At 36.1% G+C, this 6,508-nt stretch overlaps 2 long non-coding RNA genes across 2 annotated transcripts; both read right to left on the bottom strand.

Moving 5' to 3' along the window:
* Positions 1-366: 366 nt before the first annotated feature.
* Positions 367-994, bottom strand: LOC147488378 (uncharacterized). Its single transcript, XR_015202176.1, has 2 exons — positions 849-994; positions 367-604 (listed from the first exon to the last, which is right to left on the bottom strand). It is a non-coding gene; the product is annotated as an uncharacterized LOC147488378 (long non-coding RNA).
* Positions 995-5,464: 4,470 nt separating this feature from the next.
* Positions 5,465-6,248, bottom strand: LOC147488377 (uncharacterized). Its single transcript, XR_015202507.1, has 3 exons — positions 6,038-6,248; positions 5,777-5,838; positions 5,465-5,636 (listed from the first exon to the last, which is right to left on the bottom strand). It is a non-coding gene; the product is annotated as an uncharacterized LOC147488377 (long non-coding RNA).
* Positions 6,249-6,508: the final 260 nt, after the last annotated feature.

The following is a 6,508-nucleotide window of genomic DNA, read 5'->3' as shown; positions in this document are numbered from 1 at the left end:
CTAGGATGGCGTTGCAAAAGTGATACATTTAGCTGCACAACTAGGCGTCGCAAAAGGCAACCTTTTGCTACACTATTTCCATTGCAGAAAGTTTGAATTTTAGTCAGATATTTGGCGGCAACAGACGTCCATAAATTTAGCGACACACCAAGTGTGGCAAAAGGTGTCTACGTTAAGTAGAATCAAATCTTTTAGCTACACCAAATTATTGCGAATGATATAAATTCCAAAAACACACACTTTATTTGGGGACGATTTAGCATTACAAATGGTGCAATTCATACATATACCTATACATTTTCATTTACATAATCCTGCCCAAAACAATTTTTATAGAACACAGTAACCCTATAACAATTCACCACAAATCATAACAAAATGAATTTCATTACTAAATCATCAATACAAAAGATCTTAAAGAATTCACATAACTATTTTTTGCGAAAAAACATCATCTCACATAATCTTAACAACATTCAACTAAATTTAGACAAATTATTCAAAACTAAAATTCCGCAAATAATGTCTATAGCATGCTAATTTGAGCAGCATCCACTCGGAGCTTCTTCTTGATTCTACTACTTCTGGCGACCAATCGACCAATCTGGCACAACAAATTAAAAAAAAAAAAATCACTTAAATAAATTTATTAGAAACATTAATAAACCTAATATACACTCAATAAAAATCACTTAAGTAAATTTATTAGAAACATTAATAAACATTAGTAAACTTTTCCGACGACTATGCCCACTGCTGTGGACTATCGGGTATGTCTGTTGTTGTTAACCATCGGATATACCTGCAGTGCCCTAACCAATTCAAATGATGAATTACAGGTCATGTACCTTATCATCTCTTCGATGAACTTCATTCAATGCTGAGAACCACTCTTGTAACGCCCCAAAATCTTAAATAAATATTACGAGGCGTTAAAAGACCACATTCAATATACTAATTTAAAATCAACGATAAACCATCATATATTTTTTTCTACAAAAATCCGCATGAATTTCCTCAGATTTTCAACATTTCATATACCTAAAACCTGTCATAACCTGAAAATCAAATAAAACACTTCCATATATCATATTAAAACCTCAACCGTAAACCCAACTACTAAAGATATTGATTCGTGGCACCGGCTACTTAACCATCTCGACAAATGCCAGTTAAATCAAGTAGTCAAGTAGCCTAAACCAATCTCATACCCCAGATCGGTCTTTCACATATATGCACAACCCTCCATGACATCATATATAAATTAAAGTCATGCAAAACAAGCTGCAATAATTTATGTACAAATCGAAAAGGAATCAATATAATATACGTAAATAGGAAGCCACTACTTGTAACAAATATTAAGGTCACTTAACAACCCATATGATTCCAAGGCGCTCCTTTTAAGGTTTAAGCCTTTGATTCTTTAGTAAATTTATTAGAAACATTAATAAACCTAATACACACTCAAGTTGACAATGCATGTGAAACTATGCACCTCCTATATCGTAAATTGGTGCCCATAGCCAAAAGCTTAGAAAGAACTTATCAAAGTTATAACTTCGATCACATTCATGAAGGTACGAGATCAAATAAGAAGACAAAAATAGCAAAAAACTAATAGATTTTGATCTAAATTGTACATGTAAATGCCAAACCATTAAAAACCTCGCGGTCATAAAGTTATCACCAATGAAACAATAAAATAAGTAAGGCTAAACATCAAGTAAATCAAACAAACAAGCTCAACTACAAAAGCGGTTCCAACAGATGGCATAGTCGGATGTAAAGGTATCGACCAACCTATAATGAGATTTTTTAACCCCTGCCTATGATTTAGGAGTCAAGAAGTCCTGCCTTTGGCTATTCCTTCTATCCCTTGCTACTGTTTAACAGGAGCGGAATATCCTTTGTCCTAACCTTTATCCTTCGGCTATTCCTTCTATCCTTTGCTACTATTTAATAGGGAGGCTCGGGGAAAGAACCTAAGCACAAAAAACACGCACTACCGCAAAAGGAACAAGGGCGAGATGGATAGGCTAGGATCGGGGAAGCTCAACCATCAACAAAAATGCTCGAAGGAAGGGTTGGGCTCTAGAATAGCGTTTAATCCATATGTGTTGAACCAACTCTTTTAAGGTAACATATGAGACCGATCAAGTGTAGGAATTAGTCTTTGGAAATTGACCCTATCTCTTTCTTTTCGGAAGGGAAAAAGTTGTTTGGCGAACCACTATCTCTTGATTGATCGATCATACACTTGCTTTTCCCCGTGATAGTTTTCTTGATATTCTTTCTACAACTATAGATTTGGAGCCAATCGGGTATGACCGTGTGTCAAAACGTGTCGTCGGAGACGAAGGAATATTCACCGATTCCTTTCATGACATAGACAGTTACGCTTTTTCACCATAAATCACTTTCATGACATAGAAGCGGTTACGCTTTGCTTGTTGCTTTTACTAAATGGTCAGAATTGGCTTTATACTCATTATGCCAAGAAGAGCATCAACTACTATAGTTTTGTTCTACTTAATTCATAAAGCGTAGAAATCAATAATAGATCGGGAAGGATGTTTCGTAGATACATTCTAACTAAAGAAGACTAGAAAATCATAGTATAACATCGTTTCATTTTATTGCTTAAAGCAGAATTTATCATCGTCTCTAGAAACAGGTTATTGATTGTTGATGTAAGAAAAATTAATAACTACAACAATAAGCTTACACTGTTAAGAAAATCAAATCCGATGCAATCTACTCTTCCACCGATTAACTCGTCCTCCATATCTTCCACATCAGGTATTACATATCCTTTTGGAAGAACTCCAAGCAAGTATGCAACCAGGAAATGACCTGCTTCATGCTGCACAAAGAATAAATACTAATGATAGCCGGAAAGACATAAATACATTAACAAGTTTGTCTATGTCCAAGATCCGATGTCTAAGTGTCATAACATTGTGTATAAAATTGAAATATCACATAGTAGTTAATACACGTACACACGTATATAGAAGGGTCTTAGCCTAAAGACAAGCCTGCTAATAGCCCTAGACCTATCCTAATAGACCGAATCATAATCCGAGTTAAAAGTCAAATTTGGGTCAACTGGTCAAAGTCAACCCTAGTCAACAGTCAACAGTCAACTATGGTCAACAGTCAACTCTGGTCAAAACCCCAAAGTCAACTGGTCAACAGCAGTCAACCGGTTTAAACTTATCTAACCCCAAAAGCCCAAAGCCTAAGGCCCATAGTCTAAACTTAAGTCTAAACATAAAAATCTAAAATCTAAAACACATATGCCCACCCACGATTGGGACCAAGCCCAAATCGAGATTTACTGTTCATCTCCTTCCTCACAAAACCTCCACCAGCTCTAGCCACCACCGGCCATCACTCAAGATAAGTTATCACTCGAGATGAGTTGGTTCTACCCAACCCACACTAGAAATGGTTCGCCCCAAGCCCAACAGACAAGGAAAACGCTGTTCATCTTCTTCCCCTCACAGCGCCTCCACCACCACAGCCACCACCAGCCATCACTCTCGCCACCCATATTGAACCCAGGGGTTGGGTTCCTTGAGGGAACCCCAAAACACCAATACCCACAATTCGTGATTCCATTATACTATGAAAAACTAGAATGGACGCCATTAATGCTTCTGTAAAAGCTCTCCTCCAACATTCTCTAGCACCCAATCAAACCAAACACCACTTCATTAGTAAACTTATATGAACCATTAACAAAGCCAAAATGCACTCGACATAAGCAATGCATGTGAAAATATGATAAACAAATCAATCTTAAAGACCTAGGGTGTAAAAACACTACTACAACCAATTAACACTAATAACTACCATTAATATACAAAAATTGAATAACATTAAATCAATAAATTGTACCAAATATAATAAAACATACACAATTAAAATAATATCATGTAACCACCTGGAACAATAAAATGGAGTGAATACTTACCTAATTCCAGTTGTTAATTCGCACCTTGTTAAGAACAACAAGATATAAGTAGGCTCACTTCTTGAAACAAACTATAATATGGTCGAACTGCAATCCTTTTGAAGTAACAACGCACGCTATTAAGAAGTAAAAATTGACAATGAACAACTAGTCCTGATCATGTTAGGTGCACAAGACTAAATTAGAATTCCCATTACAACAATCCATTGGGTGTGGGATTATTGACAAGCGACCAACAGGTTAAAACACCGACAAAATCAGCAAGAAACCGAAGTAAATAGGATGTCCAATATACCATCCTACTCCTTCATATATCTGGACAGCGCAGCCAAGAAAGATCTTCCCAAGAGTGTACAAGACTCGTGAGAAGATAGTGCACAACAGCTGCAGCCATGAAGTATCGAAATGTTTGTCTTAAACTATACCGTATATCCTAATCCAATCATCTGACCATGCATACCCATGTGAAACCAATTCAAGGAAAAAAACAAAGCCTAACCCATTAATTAAATACTACCAATAAAAAAAATGTGATACTAAGCAAGTAGAAATTTAAGTGAATCATATCCATAATTCATTACCCAAGCTCTAAGGAAATATTTCTTTTCCCCGACCTAGATGTTTTAAGCTAGGGAAGAAGTGGCCCCTTCATTTGATAACAACACATCTCCTTAATATTGTTGTTTGAGTGATACCAAGCTTACTGAGAACCAACTCCCCTTTTCTCTGTTGGCTCCCTATTTAGAGGATATAAGCTCATCTCCAATTAAAGGAGGAGGTGTACTATCCACTCTACCCAAGTGACACCTAGCACCTTATATATGTACATGAGCACACTAAACTAACCGATCCATGAGACACCTCATGCAAACCAAGCATAAAGTACAACTAGTTAACAAAGTAAAATAATATGCAACAAAGTAATATAAGCTAGAGTGGTCCCAATGGGCCACGCCTAAATTAACTAGAGATTCCTACACCATATAGCACAACACTCAATTTAATATCCACTTATTAAACTCCCTTGCTAGACAAAACAAGAACCTAGAATTTTTGAATTTGCAAGGGTCTCAAGAAATCTTTGAAAAAACCTTCATATAAACTGAACTCTTAGGCTTTTAAAAACGTTTGCCCACACAAGAAAATATATAATACATGGCGTATTTATTTATCAGTACTAACACCTCACAAATAATCGCACCTGTCCTCGGTAACCACTACTTGCTGCAACTAAAGGAAGTTCTTCTAAGTCCTTTCCCAAAATTCAAAGAAGTCCAGCTGAGACAACCGATGAGCTGCATAAAGGACAAAAGAGTCCATGACGAGACAAGATGCCAGTAAGTAACTAAGTAACTATCTAGATCACTTAAACAACTCAACTCAAATCATGATCCTTACTTCACTGTCAATACGGCACAAACCATTCCTCCAAAGTCTTGGTCTAGAATACTCTTGCAAAAACAATGAGGTGCAGATAAAAAAAAAAAAAATCAAGTCTAGAAAATTAAACTTGCTACTAGATTAAAATTTAAAAGTAACGCAAACAAGAGAATAATGAGCCTTGAGACAAAGAAATTTATTTTTGCATACCCATAACCATGCCTGGGATAAGGTCATGGCCTGTCACTGCATCAACTATTGGTTCAAAGCGATTCTGGGATCAAATATGATACAAAGACATATCAATCAATTCAACAAAGGCATTTCTATAAGTGAAACTCCAAGAATTCATCACAAGGAAAACAGACCATTCGAAAAGCATGGAAAAAGATTAGCATTATTCACGAGACATACCAACATGTAGATATCTAAGCAATAATGTGTTAGTAAAAAGCCTCGTGCCACAAAGCCTCGCCCTACAAAACACCGACAATGGTTAAGCACCTATAGATTTCAAAAAACAGTATAGAAAGACATCGCATTTTTAACAGTGAGAACAATAATCAATTGTATTATATATGGACCGAACCTGAACAATTCATTTAGGAAGAAAAAAGTATCAAGCTCCATTATTTCATTGATGGTGTGGTGGACTATAGAAAAGTCGAAGCTTACCTTAGATTTGACGGTGGTGTACCCGTTTGCTGCAACATTGACATTGGTAATCTCTTGGAGTGGTGCATGGAGATTTAGGAACATCCTGTTTAGATGTTTTCTCTTCTGTTATTTTGTCAAAAATTAATAAAACAAACAAAGGAACAGCAAAACAACATTATATTGTAAGCAACACAATTAAGAAAGAAATGAAATTAGTAATCTAGTAGTAATTTCAGCTTCAAACCAACCTCTAAAATTAGATAAGAGAACCAACCTGAAAGATTAAGCCAAAATCAATTGAGCCAAAGATAACCAGCCGGAAAAATCGAAGCTTGTCTGTGGATTAACCCAAAACCAAAACTAACTCTAACTTTTCCAATCCAAAATCAAAATAAAACTAGGTCATCGAGAGAGAGAGATCGAAGTCGGTGGTTATTGGAGGTAGCGGTGGTGGTTAAAGAAAAAGTAGAGAAAGAGAGAAAAATCGGT

The sequence above is a fragment of the Coptis chinensis genome, chromosome 7 (assembly GCF_015680905.1).
Source record: "Coptis chinensis isolate HL-2020 chromosome 7, ASM1568090v1, whole genome shotgun sequence".
Lineage (NCBI taxonomy): Eukaryota > Viridiplantae > Streptophyta > Magnoliopsida > Ranunculales > Ranunculaceae > Coptis > Coptis chinensis.
This window is presented reverse-complemented; position numbering and strand designations above follow the sequence as displayed.